The sequence below is a fragment of the Haliotis rubra genome, unplaced genomic scaffold (assembly GCF_003918875.1).
Source record: "Haliotis rubra isolate DU_JTF1 unplaced genomic scaffold, ASM391887v1 Scf455, whole genome shotgun sequence".
NCBI classification, from domain to species: Eukaryota; Metazoa; Mollusca; class Gastropoda; order Lepetellida; family Haliotidae; genus Haliotis; species Haliotis rubra.
In genome coordinates, this window is record NW_025767141.1 from 664,825 (window position 1) to 682,723 (window position 17,899).

General features: G+C 37.0%; 1 non-coding gene across 1 annotated transcript; it reads right to left on the minus strand.

The window, feature by feature from the left end:
- Positions 1–14,722: 14,722 nt before the first annotated feature.
- On the minus strand, positions 14,723–14,795 carry Trnar-acg. Its single transcript has one exon. It is a non-coding gene; the product is annotated as a tRNA-Arg (tRNA).
- Between the last annotated feature and the right edge of the window lie 3,104 nt (positions 14,796–17,899).

The window sequence follows — 17,899 nt, forward strand, 5'->3', positions numbered from 1 at the left end:
AATGAGAAACAAAACGCTATTGCAAAATGTTATCAAGGTGTTTTCTGCAGAAAGAATATCTATCATATATTTCACCGTAAGCACAAAGGCGCATCGTTGCATAAACAGCATGGCCACATTGACGACATAGTAGCATTCTAACCTCCCTACAATTACATGGCGTTCTGAACGTTATACACGACGAGAATACGACACAACATACAATCTTAACAGCTTATGTGAAGGGGAAAACATATGCACATACATATATGGTGTTAAGCATATGTCAAGGTCAGATGAAATGTTGTGGATTTAACATAAAATCTCTAACCTGACGTAGGGGCAAGGAAAAGCCCAGAACGCTGTGTATACAAAGAAGAAGTTGACATCCATAATAGTTTGTCTTAATAAAATTTCTAATGCCATATTCAGATCTGCGATTCGTGATATGTGTTTTCATGAGTTTTAATTCACGATGAAAGCAGACAAACAGTTTCCCATGAGATATTTCATTATGAACATCGTATCCCATTCATAGCTGAGTCATGTAGACTGTCTATGGAGGTTCCAATTCTGTACCTCAAATGGCTATGCCATCCACTGTTATAGACACACCCCAGTCGTTTGTACAAGCCCAGCTACCTTCTCGACTGGTTTTCAAACCCTCCACGGGTGAATGTACACAAAATGTTAAGTGCTATTTAATAATAACTTGAAATTTGAACATTTAGCGTTTAAAGAGACCTTGAAGTGGCGCTTGCACTGATGGTGGCCATGTTAAACTCGGGATGACACGCATATCAAATCACCCCATGTTATAATGGACTCCGAACGAGAAAATTAACGCAGGCGATGTAGCATAACATTCGAGGGCCATAAAATACTTGCTCTAAAGCTCGTATTTCTTGCCGTAGCCGTGGGCGAACTCCAGTCAACCGCGCCCTCTTCACCCGAGCGCTGTTCATGCGTGAAACCCGTGCGTAAAACGGTCAAAGGTCAAGTAACCACACAGAGGACGGGTATTGATTTTTTGGTGCGAAATGAATACTCGGGGAATCTTCAACAAAGTGTCGAATGCATGCAATGCAATTTTCTCCTTCCAAGCGTTTCTAAATTAGCCAGCTTGGACAGCAGATGCCTCTTTTTTCCCGCCCAACGGCCTCTCCGAATTGAAATGGCTTCAGCAAGAGACGACAGTGTCTGCCAGCGAGCGGGTCTTCCTTTCGTGGCGCGTCTGTATGTTCATGTCAATCACGCGCTGTAATTTCTCGTCTGCCGCCAGGATGACTGGGGCCTGTAGTCCTTGTGATGTAAAATGCAAGAAAAAAACCGTTTTGAGTCTGAACATAAAAAAAGCAAATTTCTCGTAAATTAATCAACGGTTGGTAATTCAGTCTTTCCTTGCAGTCTTTCAGCTTGCCCCAGCTCCTGACGACTCGTTCGGCTTTTGGCTTCTGTCAACTATCAGCATCGCCCACAGACTGTTGGCAGGCAGCGGACACCCTTGATCAGGACCTCCTCATCATCAGCTACATCACAGAAGCTTCGGATATATGCAGAGGCAAAACCCAATATCGCGGACATGGACACATCAAAGGTCACATATCACGCAGACATACGAAAAACTCAATAACTAGCGCGCGCGCACGCATGCACGCACACACACACACATACACACACACACACACACTCGATCCCCTCGCTCTCTCTCGGCTAAATTAAACTAACTACATGTATAGGAGCCCAATCAGCAATAGACATGGACACATCAAAGGTCACATGTCACGCAGACTCACGAAAAAAACCTCAATGACTATCACGCACGCGCGCGCGCGCGCACACACACACACTAACTAACTAACTATGGGAGCCCAAATAGCAATAAATATTCCTCACAAAACAAAATAGGAAAGGGAATAAAGCACCCTTAATGTGTTATACACGCATCTGTTGCTGTGCCGGAACAGGAAGCTTTATGTAAAACGTACATCGTGATGCTAATTATGAACGCAATAATGTTTCAGAAATATTCTGCCTAGTCCTACTTTTGACATTTTCGTTGATTTATTATACCGATAAATTATTTTGGTGTTAATTTTGAGCGGCAAAGCAACCAAGAGAAACATTTCATGACTGACAGATACAGTGGACATTCTCCAGTCACTGACGAGGACTGTTATCGATGTTAAAATAATGTATCAGGTAAATTCAATGTGTTATTCAATGCGTTATTGAGTACTGCTTAAGTGATTTTGTTTTTCTTCAGTTATTATTATTATTAGATCACGTTTGGGTATAAATCTGGCTTGAAATATCAGACAAAGGGGTGTTTTGCTGGAAAGTGTTCGTGACAATCGATGTACGGCCAAGCTCTCTGCCTGCCTAACATCTCCATCTCACACAAAGTATACAAGATGGTATCTGTGTAGAATAACGACTGCCATGACATCCACCCATTGTTGCCAGTGAACGTAATGACTAACAGTAACAGTTCATCCTCGTCTAATCTGCTCTGTGTACCAAAGTGGAACCTCAAATCATTTGGCTACAAGTCTTACCAGAACATGGCATCGGTCGATTGGAATTCTCTCCCTGATGACCTTAAGCTGTCTCCAACCCTTGAAAACTTTAAGCATCACCTCAAAACCTTTCTCTACAAAAAGTTCTATGGACTTCAATAATGCCTTATTGATTGTTAGCGCTATGAGCATACCTGGTGTGGAGTTTGGCGCTATATGAATGGACACATTATTATTATTTATTATTATTAAAAAAGCTCTAATTCACAAATGGTTCATGTCTTCAAGTTTTCATGCCAAGCCAAAACTTAGAGATGTATACTGTCAATATATACTGTCAGTATACTGTCAATGCCAGCTACAGTAAACCAATTACACCTGTTGAATCGAAAACTTGCTCCTTGAAATAAAGTTTATTCTTAAAACTGAGTTTTATTTCTATACTGCTTGACTTATGAACTCTACAAGCTATATTTTGCTTTTAATAATGCATCATTTATGACAAAACAATCGTATACCAATATATGTATATCAATGTCATGTCCTTCAATAACTATGATTTTATCAAGATCTAAGCAGCTACTTTAACAAAATTGTTTCATAGATGTCGGTTATGTGAATAATAAAACTAATATTTCCCTACCATACTGTATTGTTACATAAATATATCCAATATTCTAGTGTCTCTTAAGCCAATACATGGCTGGATGTCAGTTTCTTTTAAAAGAGAGTTTTTAACTGTTGAACAACTGACTGTAACTGACTTGTGATACTGTAATAATATACTTGTCCGTCTGTCCTTAACGAATACTCTGTTCTAACAGTGAGTTTAGTATACTACTCACACTTTGCTAAGGATCACAAAAATTCACAACTTTACTTAAACGTAGATTAATAATTTGAAATTGTATCCATTTAAAACTGTATAAATAATGATATGGTAACACATCTTTTGGAAAACAGACACTTTAAGCTAACCGTATGCACTTGATACATGAGTAACCATCAAAATGGTTTTTATGGCACCCACCAACCATTTTGCAAATCATGGCATGGGCCATTGACAAGTACACAACGCCTGTCAATAGCAGGTAGGGGATCCACAAGATGCAGTGACATACTGAAAACATGGATCCATGATTACAATAGGTTTAAGATATTTAAACCAAATTTGACCCCACATCATGGTTTTCTGTTGAATCAATGATGTGATCCTTAGGAAAGTGTGAATAGTATATTACGCCGCAGCAATATCACGGCGGGGGACGCCAAATGGGCTTCACACATTGTACCCATGTGGGGAATCGAACCCGGGTCTTCGGCGTGACGAGCGAACGCTTTAACCACTAGGCTACTCCACCGCCCCTCTGTTCTAACAAATCACAGTCCACTCGAAGATTAATTCAACCGTTCTTGTAATAACTCATTCTGGATGTAATTAACTAATCAGAATAGCCTGCTATTTTGTATGTTGAACAAAAAAGGGGTCAAGAATATTTTTGTTGATTTTATTATGGAAAGACTAAACAAAATGGAAACATTCATTATCCCTATTTTGTGGGAAATATATGGTCCCAGGTCGAAACCATTAGAAACTTTATCTACCCCTTGTTATTCTCTGTATGTACGGTAGGGTAAAGGTTAATCGACTCAGTAGTAGTTACAAAATATAAATACACTGCAAACAGAATATGACAAAAACCCTTCGGCTAAACACGAGTTTACTTGGGGCAGATTAAAGGTCTTTAACCCATGACACTTCAGCCTGAACTAAACTCCAGTTGTCATAATAACTCATTATCCGTACATTGTTTTTGTATCTGACATCATAATAGCTGAGATTATTACCTGATGATTATCCGTTTATACAACTGTGACTAAGTCCTGGCCGACCGTGCCTTTGGCTAAACACATAGCACCTTTACAATGTCCCGAGTTGACACGAATATCTGTTAGAGTTATCTGCCCTTAGCGCGGTCCGAGAGCGGCAAGTTGTGTCCGCAGGGTACGGATTGAGTGTCGTCCCTATGTCTACACGTGACCAGAAGGATTTGTGTCAAAATATGTCGCAGAATTTTGATGACTGTATGAAAGTTATGTTATGGTTGTGGGTTACAGAAATGTTGCTGACGGATAGGCGATATTTGGATTGTATGGATGGAATCAAAGGTCGACCGTTCTGAACGCCTATCGCCTCTCTTACCCTCATTATTCAAATTGGCATCTGGTTTGCACCGAAAGCTTCAAAACTAATGTCAAAGGTGGTAAATCTACAAACAAATCTTAATTATAGTTTAAAAGGCAAAATATAAGATATTTTTGCTTACAGCACTATATTGAGACAAAGTGCGGTAAAGCTCAAGAGTTATATGAGTACATATCTCATGTGATAATATACGATATAATGTACAAAGTATATGCATAATATACGATATAATGTACAAAGTATATGCATAATATACGATATAATGTACAAAGTATATGCATAATATACGATATAATGTACAAAGTATATGCATAATATACGATATAATGTACAAAGTATATGCATAATATACGATATAATAATACAAAGTATATGCATAATACAAAATATATGCAAAGTATATGCATAATATATACGATATAATGTACATATATGATATAATGTACAAAGTATATGCATAAGATATAATGTATATATATGCATAATATACGATATAATGTACAAAGTATATGCATAATATACGATATAATGTACAAAGTATATGCATAATATACGATATAATGTACAAAGTATATGCATAATATACGATATAATGTACAAAGTATATGCATAATATACGATATAATGTACAAAGTACATAAAATGTATATATGCATAATATACGATAGAATGTATATGCATAATATACGATATAATGTACAAAGTATATGCATAATATACGATATAATGTACAAAGTATATGCATAATATACGATATAATGTACAAAGTATATGCATAATATACGATATAATGTACAAAATATATGCATAATATACGATATAATGTACAAAGTATATGCATAATAATATAATGTACAAAGTATATGCATAATATACGATATAATGTACAAAGTATATGCATAATATACGATAAAATGTACAAAGTATATGCATAATATACGATATAATGTACAAAGTATATGCATAATATACGATATATAATGTACAAAGTATATGCATAATATAATGATATAATGTACAAAGTATATGCATAATATACGATATAATGTACAAAGTATATGCATAATATACGATATAATGTACAAAGTATATGCATAATATACGATATACAAAGTATATGCATATATAAATGTACAAAGTATATGCATAATATACGATATAATGTACAAAAGTATATGCATAATATACGATATAATGTAAAGTATATGCATAATATACGATATAATGTACAAAGTATATGCATAATATACGATATAATGTACAAAGTATATGCATAATATACGATATAATGTACAAAGTATATGCATAATATAATGATATAATGTACAAAGTATATGCATAATATAATGATATAATGTACAAAGTATATGCATAATGTACAAAGTATATATGCATATATACGACATATACATAGTATATGCATAATATACGATAATGATATAATGTAGTATATGCATAATATACGATATAATGTACAAAGTATATGCATAATATACGATATAATGTACAAAGTATATGCATAATATACGATATAATGTACAAAGTATATGCATAATATACGATATAATGTACAAAGTATATGCATAATATACGATATAATGTACAAAGTATATGCATAATATACGATATAATGTACAAAGTATATGCATAATATACGATATAATGTACAAAGTATATGCATAATATACGATAAAATGTACAAAAGTATATGCATAATATACGATATAATGTACAAAGTATATGCATAATATACGATATAATGTACAAAGTATATGCATAATATACGATATATATAAAATGTACAATAGTATATGCATAATATACGATAAAATGTACAAAGTATATGCATAATATACGATATAATGTACAAAGTATATGCATAATATACGATATAATGTACAAAGTATATGCATAATATACGATATAATGTACAAAGTATATGCATAATATACGATAAAATGTACAAAGTATATGCATAATATACGATATAATGTACAAAGTATATGCATAATATACGATATAATGTACAAAGTATATGCATAATATACGATAATACAAAGTATATGCAAATGTACAAAGTATATGCATAATATACGGTATAAATGTACAAAGTATATGCATAATATACGATAAATGTACAAAATATATGCATAATATACGATATAATGTACAAAGTATATGCATAATATACGTTATAATGTACAAAGTATATGCATAATATACGATATAATGTACAAAGTATATGCATAATATACGATACAATGTACAAAATATATGCATAATATACGATATAATGTACAAAGTATATGCATAATATACGATATAATGTACAAAATATATGCATATGACAAAAACGAAGTTCTTTTTTTATACATAATTATATGTACATTGTACATACACAAACTTTAATCTGTAATGTTCAAAAGACTTTATTTTTATGTTTACAAGAATGCTTCTCTGAACATATTCAATTAAAAGTTTTGAAAGGCATTTAGAAGTTGGACGAACGTTTTAGAGCTAATTCTTGCTCCGAGTTCATCAGCTAACCATGTTAGCTCTGTGTCGGAAGAGACGTCTCCATCGTCTTTGTCGCCAACTCAACAACAAAAACAACAACAACAAAATCTTGCTTATAAGAGTTATTTGACTTGGGGGCTATTATAATGTCGTACCAGTCAAAACATTTGTAACGAATGTATGTAGGACCTTTACGGCCATAGTATGGAGATAGATCAATGTACACTGGATAATCGAGTGTGACTAAGGTGAAGGTCGTGTGTTTGGAATGGTCTTGCTGACTGGCTGTTGTCGTCATCATTATTGTTTGTGTTTCAAAGACTGGCTTTCCAGACGTGAGATGGACTGGTAGATGGATGGATGGATGGCCATGGACAGATAATGCTGAACACGGTGTACAATATCCACGCGTCCACCCCATGAATGTAGTGTTGGGTTAGCGTGGTAATCCACAGTCGGATTATCCCCAGTTATCCCTGCCACAAGCTCGGACCAGTCGTATCAAAAAGAGGTTCAGACATTCATTAGTCTTTGTCTTGGTTCATATTCCAGCTTTAAGTAAACACTGATGGCATGTCGGACAACTAAGATAGTCTCAGAACTCTACGTAGAAGATATTTTTTGACGACCCGGGGCTCCTTTCACGAAGAAGCCTTTCCTAAGGATAACCTTAACTCCCATTCTTTAACATTGCACTAAGGTTACCTTAGTGACTTACGATCACCTTAGTGCTTTGTGAAAGGAGGCCCTGGACACTATTGGGTCGCAACACTGTCACCCAGCAATCCAAAACAACGTCAGCCTTACACTATATGTTAGCATATCGCCGGCCAGTCAAATGTCCATGCACACTAACGAAATAATCCGCTTGTCATGTATGACAGCCTACATGTGGCACTTCCGTCCATCGATATCAATAATTATTGCTCTGGAATACCATTCGTCGCTACGTCGACAATAACGTGATTCGTAATACATCTGTAAACTTAGTGCATTGCCATTGGAGCACAGCCAGTCCCTGGTGATGCCGATCCTATCCAAACCTGTGCCACTTTTGGTAGGATGTTAGAATCAAACCCTTCAAATGAGTCCTTGCTTTCAGGATGTCTGCACAGAGCAGGGGTTGAGGCTCGTTTGCCTAATACTGTAAGGAATTCTTTATTGGTAACTCGAGCAAGATCCCGGTTAGAATTGATCTTCAGCAATCCATGCTTGTCGTAAAAGGCTACTAACGGGATCGGGTGGTCAAGCTCGCTGGCTAGCTTGATTGACACATTTCATCGTGTCCTAATTGCGTAGATCGATGCTCATGCTGTTGATCACTGGATTGTTTGGTCCAGACTCGATTATTCAAAGACCGTCGCCATGCATATAGCTGGAATATTGCTGAGTGCGGCATTAAACAACAAATCAACCAACCAGCTACGTAGTACAATAACACGATCTTGTGCAGGGGTGGTTTTTGAAGACCTGCAACACCCAGGTCTCATTACAACCCCACCCTTTGACGCTACTCCTCAGCCGGGAAATTACACTTTTTGATTTGCCAAACATTGAAGGATATTGAGTTCACCCACCCCTTGTGTCGTATCCACGATTTGCCATTTTATCAGTTCATTGAGATACTGTTTCGGAAGGATAGCTTTGCATGAGCTCAGTCATTAGGGAGAGTGACTTTCCGGACCGAATTTCCTTATACGCACACACTTTGTATTCTCTGTGCACCTACTCTTCATGCATAATGGTAGGGGGCGTTAGGGTAGCCTTAGTGGTTAAAGCGTTCGCTCGTCACACCGAAGGCCCGGGTTCGATTCCCAACATGGGTACAATGTGTGAAGCCCATTTCTGGTGTCCCCCGCCGTGATATTGCTGGAATATTGCTAAAAGCGGCGTAAAACCATACTCACTCACTCATAATGGTAAGTCCTTCCGTGCCCATGCATTGACAATGTACACCTCAAACTGCTACATTCAAATGGCCAGTTACCTTATTGTACGTCGGCAGTATATCATGTTTGATGTATGAACACAACAGCGGTAGAAAATTAATACTGGTCAGCTATATCACCAAACATTTTAGACAGGACTCCGTGGAGTTATGTCTGACTAATAGAGTGTTATATCCTTGTTAACGGTAAATTGCGTGTGACATTGTGACATACATTGGCAAACTCGGACCCAGGCTACAATAACTTCCAATATGGTATCTTCACACAAAACAATAATCTTGAAACATACTCAGTAAATATCCCTCTCAACAGGCCTATTAAATTACTCTTTGTCCAAACATCTTGTCATCGCCTGTCAGTTGAAGAAGGAATATCACTCCAATAAGATGTATAATATTTTAATGATGTTCGTAAGATATATATCCCTTGTAATTATAGAATTCAATCAGATATAAATTTCGTAGAAATTCGTTTTCTCAAAAGTATCTTCCTAGAGGAAATTGTACATTTACAGATGTCATTATGAACACTGATAAAGCATCGATAACCCCCTGTTCTTATTGTGTTCTCCGTCAGCCTCATATGCTGAGGTCATCGATCTGAGCAACAAAACCCGTTTCCAACAATCCTTGGGATAACACTTTCTTAGCAATTTATAAAGTACTGGTCCACTTTTTGAGAGTTGAGTCCATATGGGATTCGAACCCACACTCTCAGATTGAGGCATTCTTGGTTAAATCGAAAGATCGTGGACATCTATAACCAAGTGTAATGCCAATTATATGATGGGAGCCTGATTATACATATTCTAAATATACTTGTCCATTCATGCTAACCGTTAGTATGAAAACGATTTCCACTGTATACAGAGCAAGATGACCAAATTATAACATCGTAGTAATCCCGTTTACGAGAATGGACAATGAAGTCCTTCACATTCCGACTGGTTCATGACACCATCTCTGCGACATGAAGATAGATATTGTCGCGGATGGAAATGTTGGGGTTACAGTTTTAAATCGCCAAAGATATATTTTTTAATCTTTGCGCAGTGCATTCTTTTAAATTATCCAGTTTTTAAGTCAGTGCTTATGTGAAATAGAAATAGCGCCAAATCACAAAAACAACATAAAAATGAGAATATGCTTCATTATTTTATGAAAATGAGTGTTTATGCGTTTAGCAGATTCGTCTTTGAGAAGTTGTCTATTGCAAGCCAACGAAATGTCAGAGTTTGACATCGCTGAAATTATATTTGTCTGTGACATGTCATTTCGATCAAGTATCCTTTGCCTAAAGAAGAACCTCTCATCTTTGAAACTTAAATCTAATTCAACCATAAACAAACTGAGACACTGTAAAACCTATTCAATTTCATTGTATATGTGCAGATTAGGTGGTTAGAAAATCCAGCATCACATATCAACACAGACGGTGTGTCTGGCCATTGCACGGTAAAGTGGAAATAGATCCTTTGAGCCCCAAAAAGGATTCATTGTTCCCTGATTATGAAATAAATCATTAACGCGGGTTCAAGTTCCCCTTTTGTCCAACAAGTACCCCCTAAGGGTTGGGGCTTCTCAAACACAGTAGCATTGTTGACTTTTACAGGAGTCCCGTTTCGCAACGCGGAACTGAAAATAGGACGATTGGTCAGTGATAACAGTGGTCATTGTGTCCACTAACGACTGTTGAATGAAGACAAGGGTCGTATTGTGTTGGGTAAATGATACATTTGTCAATCTCTACCGTAAAGGCCAGCAATTTCTACAGCTGGTGTTAGTGTCATTGAAATCTCCGTTTGTCGAATTTGACGCAACACTTGGTCATCCGAATAGGCAGAAGACTTTCGGTAGACATCAGACGGAAGATTGATCGATTTTCATAAATTATCACGCCACGATGCAAGTCCTGTGTCAAAGGGTGTAAATTCTGTGTCGGAACTTTCGTCTAAGTTGCAACATTACATGACAGCTGCCAATCAACACAATGCAAGGAAGATATCACACTTTGAGATCGGTTTGATGTACAGCCAAACTGATTAGAGATGTGTTATTCCTACTTTGATGGAATGAGATTTAATGGCGTTGATGTGTTAAATCCATAGTTTTCATACCGTTATATGTTAAACCCGTCTGTCTCATCAAATTGCAATCGGCATTAACTGAATGCGGCTTGGTGGCCGGTAATGATGACAAAAACGTCCGATTAAATATTCAGCAATACGCAAAATCTGACCGTGATTTGAGGTGAAGAGTCACCATCTTCTAAATAAAATAAAAAAAACATGAGGCGTGAAATGTTCTTGACTTCCAAGCCATAAGGAAAACCAAGTTCCATGGATAGTCAACTTCTTTATTGCAATGAATGCGACGTTATAAAAAGTAGGTTCGAACACCGTTACTACGCCGAAACGTCGCATTCATTGCAATAAAGAAGTTGACTATCCATAGAACTTAGTTTTCTTTCATCTTTTCAATTTCTAAAATGCCTCTCGAAGAATTCCAAGCCATAGTTTATCTTTTGACATATTTTCTGATCGTGTTGTGTCTGTGACGTTGCTGTTTTCCTATGCACGATCGGTCTTCTAAGCCTATATACTGTATTTCTTTCATGCGTTCCAAGGTGTGATATAAATGGTTACACACTGTAGCTCGTTATGATATATATGTTTTATACTGCTTTTGGTCAGAATATATCCATTTAAACTGTAGCATGTTATGACGATAATATTGATATGAGATGAGTTGTACGCAGTACTCAGCAAAATTCCAGCTATATGGCGGCGGTCTGTAAATAATAGAGTCTGGACCAGACAATCCATCGATCAACAGCATGAGCATCGATCTGCGCAATTGGGAACCGATGACATGTGTCGACCCAGTCAGCGAGTCTGATCACCCGATCCCGTTAGTCGCCTCCTACGACAAGGGTGGGTTACTGAAAATAAATATTCTAACCCGGATCTTCACGGGAGGTTACAAGTAATGCATACTAGTATGTAATTAGATACCGTAGGTTGCTATACTATATCTGTCTTATGCTGTTTTCTAGTCATGATAGGGGCGGTGGCGTAGCCTAATGGTTAAAGCGTTGGCTCGTCACGCCGAAGACCCGGGTTCGAATTCCCATATGGGTATAATGTGTGAAGCCCATTTCTGGTGTCCCCCCGCCGTGATGTTGCTGGAATATTGCTAAAAGCGGCGTAAAACCAAACTCAGTCAGTCTAGTCATGATGTATCTATTTATTCACTGTAGCTAGTTGTGATATATCTGTCTTATACTCAGTTGTGTAGATCGATGCTCATGATGTTGATCACTGGATTGTCTGGAATATTGAAGACGGCTGGAATATTGCTGAGTGCGGCGTTAAACAACAAACCAACCAACGGTGTTATACTGTTGCTAGTTATGATGCATCCATTTAAACTATGAGCAGCTAGTTTCAATATGTCTGCTTGATACTGTTTCTAGTTATAACATATCTGTCGAGACACTGTAGAGAGTCGTAATATGTCTATTTTATACTGTTCCCAATTATGATAGATCTGTCACGTGATGCTGTTCCTGGGCATGATATACTTTTATTTATTTAGACACTAGCTTGTTGTGACATGTCTAGTTAGCTGCTGTGGCTGGTTGTGATGTACTTGTTTTATACCGTTTCTGGCAATGATATATCTATTCATTCACCGTAGCTAGTTGATATCACTGTTTTTGGAAAATAATATACATCTGGCAAAACTGTTGTTATATATATGCCCACCCTATAGCTGCGCACAATATGACCTGTGTAATTAAACATTTTATGAATGTTAATTGTATGTGTGAACCCTACTGCAAGATGTTATATATATTTGTGGTCTCACCTTCAGCATTGAGTTTGTTCAAATTTGCCCCTGTTCACCGAGCAGAAAATGGGTACCCGGTGGGATAGGTCAGTGACTATTACCTTCTAGCGCCTCACAGGCAGCTTGGGTTATCCATGGTAATAATAATCAGATTGTGTTATGCTTTGAGCATGTGCCTTGTACATGGAAAAGGTGCATTATAAATTCACAAGTATTATTATAATTATTATAATTGTGACAGCCAGGACATATTCATCCATATACTCTTTGTTGTAAATGCACAGCTACCAGTGTTGATACATCTGTTTATAGTGTACCGAGCTGTGATATATCGGTTATCCTGTACCTAGCTTTGATGTATCTGTTTACAAACTGTCCATGACTCTGTTACATTTGTGACGTATTTCTAGCTGGTATATATATGTTAAAAGCTGTTTCTAGCCAAGATATATTTGATGACAATATCATCCTGCTGTGACATGTCTGTCCATGTTTCTTGGTCTTCCTCGCCATATTCATGCTTCAGGTGCATTTAGAACCAACACAAGTTATTTCAAACACGAAATTTCATTTTACCTGACGAGTGCAACGAGTAATACTCGTTTCTTAAACTAAACTCAACCGATTTCATGTAAGAGACAAATATGCAAAGTATATGCATACAAAAATGGGGAAATATGCACACATGCAAATGAAATGCTTATAATTTGTGGCAAGTACATTTTTCTCAACCATATTTCTAAAGTATAAATTATTCATAGGGAGTGACATTTAAATACAATGTATTTCCTGATAGAAAATGCACTTTTCCAAACAATTACGATTTGTGCTTTTTGTGTTGGCATTCCCTTCTCATGCGATTTTCGTTCAACAAAATTTACTTAGCAAATTTTGCATGTACTGACACAGAGGAATATATATCAACTATAAGGGACCTGTTACAAAAGTCACGCTTCTGTCCACGATGACATCCAGCCCATGAGACCTTCGTCCACACTGATGCTAATAAAGTCCATTTGCAATAAGAAGTTGATGAACTGTTTTGAAGATAGCTAAAGATAACAGCTCAACATGGCTCCTGATCATGTCAAATCTACAAATTACCGGCAAATATCCTTGGGCAGTTCGAGGAAAAATGTAGTAGGGATGTGACTTTATTTACGTAATAGACCTCGGTTAAGCCTAATTTTGAACCATGATGGATTAGTCGTGTCACATCTTTTATCCCCTGGGGTCTCTCCACAATCAACCCCCGACAGGCACCCTTTGTCTGTCAGCTACCCTGGGGCTCGGAGGTGGGGGAGGGGGCGCCCGAGTGGAACATTGCACTAGCCTGCTGAGTTTTAGGTGTACATTATCTAGATCAACGCACCAGACACGAAATTGCTTAATATATTTTTAGTCGTTTTATCCAGATCAATTCAAGGAATATATGGAGTACAGAGGCCTGATAAATTAAGACCGTTTGGTACGAGAATTGCTATGTCAGGAATTCGAGCCAACATAGGCAAACTTGATCGTTCAGTATTGTTTAGGATTGTCGGAATGTAAACCATTTATACAATATATGTACACAATTAAATAATTTCTCCTGCACTAAAATAGTGGCGTGTATCTGATTCTGTATGAAAATGGACATGGAACAGAAAAATGAAAAATGTTCAATGTGAAAGGAAAAAAAAAAAAAAAAAAAAAAGTGTTCGAGCGTGCCAGGATTCGAACCTGGAATCTTCTGATCCGTAGTCAGACGCGTTATCCGTTGCGCCACACGCCCAGCTGTCGATCGTGGTGAAAATTAAGTTATATATAGCAACAGACTCAATGCTTCGAAACCCCCGCCGCTGTGTTAAAAATAGTACAACTGACAACGCATTTGCCCGTTTATTTAGGACTTTTCTGCACGAAACTACTTCTTATAACATTTCGGTTTCAATGCTACCCTAAATACATCCTATTTATGCATAGCACATAGTTTTATACTGAAATTACAGTATTTTACATTCTCACAGCCTGTGAATGCCGTATCCATATTTCTGTCTTCTGGAAACATTGAAACATTGTAGGTTTGAGTTGATAATATTGAGCTGAAAACAAATACCAGACCTATGGCAAAGTTAAGGTTCAGTTTGAATATAGGTACTCGCAGGCTAAGCTATTGCGGGATATTCTTGTGTACTCATTAGATATTTCAAATTCATTTCTCATTGCGTAAAGATTTGTGAAGAATTTGTGACGGTGCTTCAAAGGTCTCAACTGGATCCCATAGGCTTTACAAAGAAGATCCCATAGGCTTAAGAAAAATGTGAATCTAAGCAAATTCAAATTCTATATACCACTTATGATGGTAGCATCGGAACTGAACAGAACTTCATTCCCTGAACATTAGATTCAGGACAGGTCTACTGACAGAAGTTTGAAAGTGAAAGAAAATTTTAAGGACGATTTTCCTATTAACCTTGAAAACATCGGCATCAAACTGTTATATCTTTATCATGTAGGATCTGACTGATTGTGTGAATCAATTAACGTCATTCGTCCAAACAATGGAGGTTATTAATCAGACCGGACTTCTGAAATCTTTAGAAGTTGCCTCCAACTTTGTTTTGCATAGCCTAGATATGTGTAATATGTACATAAGTAATTAAGTATCAAATTCAATAAGTATAAATGTCATAACAGCAGGCAAAGGTCTACAGTGTGTTCGAACCCGGTGCGTGTAAACCACAGATGGTGATGATCGAGTGGTGTAAGCAGCGACCAAGTCTAGCGACGATGTTAAATTATCAGCACGGTTTGAGGTGTTCATATTATTCGGAATCCAAGGGATACGAAAATGGATTAAATTACAAGAAAATATAGCAGTGCTGGGTTTGGTCTGCTATTTTGTAGGATTTTCATGACATTGAATTTCTGTTAAGTTAATGCATACTCTACTGTATTTGGAGCTAAGATATCTTTAAGGATAGTGGTGTAGCCCAGTGGTAAAGCGTTCGCTCGTCACGCCGAACAGCCGGTTTTGATTCCTCACATGGGTAAAATGTGTGAAGCCCATTTCTGGTTTCTTCTGTCGCGATACCGTTGGAATCCTGCTAAAATTGGCGTAAAACTAAATTCACTTTAAGGATTCACAGAGTATTGGTGCTTAATCATGCTACGGATTGATGGACCTCATGTAGGCTTTCTTAATTATAAAAAAAACGGTAAAGTTTTACATTTGAACTTAAGTGGTCATTACTCAAGCCATAGTGAAATATCCACTTATTATATTCTCCTTAACGCTTCTCTCCAATCTATAGGAACAGACATTTTGAAGTGTGGTTTTCCTTTTTGATTCCATTGAAAACGACATCAAGCTACTTTGGTATATAAAGCTATATTGTTCATGTACATGCGCACGTAAAAGAATTATCAATTTATAAATCCATATCTACCCTCTTCTTTACAATTATAATTTCATTTCAGTTTTCAGTAAATTTCATACAAGTTGTAGTTACCTTTGCATTTGCTTGAGATAAAATGGTCTTCAGTTCTATGCAAGGTGTAGGCTATTTCATGCCACTCTTATTTAATGTTTTCACGGTGAGACTGACCTACCCACATACCCCACCCTGAACATCTACTAAAAGTCTACATATATCACAGTTAACTTAAACATCCATATGTTACGGGGTACATAGCAACAGCATAAAACGCCAACATAATTACCACCGAGCACGAAATACGCATGCGTTAAATGACATCTCATGTTATTTTTTTCTTTTATCTACGTTACTTAGTGAGAAGGCCTAGATATATCGCTAATGTAGGTAAAACTGTTTAGGGATATCTATGTCCGCTTAATCTAATCCGCGACGCGCTGTCTGCTATCGTAAACGACAAAAACATTTCTCAGTCCATTTAATTCACATTCTAATTTCACGCATGAATTCCTCATGGTGTAATGTCAATCCTCACGAGCGCCTCTTGTCAACGCGGAACCCGATTCCATTTATAACTCCGTGCAACTCGTGCAAAGCAAGATAACGCCTGATATAAAGGTGATGTGTTGGATCTGTCACTGAACAAGAATATTAATACAAGAAGGAGGCTTTTTATCATTCTGTGACATGTATACGTATTTCCGAATAATATGGAAATTTCAGTTTTAGACTGTCAAAATTCGAAAGCTTAAAGGACAAAGTATCATCTACACAGGTTAACAGTCCTATATTAAGGCCATCAACTGGAAATTCGAAATCTGAATGTTACGAATCTTTGGAAAACTGTCATAAAAATTTCAGACATTATGCAATGGCCTACCTCTATAACCGTCACATAAGAAAGCCTAACACACGTGAAAAGGATATCTTATTATATCTTTCTTCCGTTTTAAACTCTATGTCCTTATAAATTCTCTTAATTCATAAAATCTTTGAAACCTTTCTCGTCGACTCATTTTAGTCTTAAAATGAACAGTAATGGAGCTATTTACGTAATTTTCGTGGTTCGGGGACAGGTGTGTTTTTCTTTTACGGTTTCTGAAAAAGTATATAAAAGCGTGTTGGTGTCAAATAATTACACATGCCTTTGAGATACGAAATACTGGAACCCGTGAAGATCCCCATTAGAATTGATCTTCAGCAATAATTCTTGTCGGAAGAGGCGACTAACGGGATCGGGTGGTCAGACCCGCTGACTTGGTTGACACATGTCATCGTATCCCAACTGCGTAGATCGATACTCATGATGTTAATCACTGTATTGTCTGGTCCAGACTCCATTATTTACAGTCATAGAGCTGGAGTATACCGTTGAGTGCGGCGTTAAAAAATAATATATAACGTCCTTTTCTTGCAGACATGTGTCCAACAAATACAGTTAGTTAATTTACATATTTTA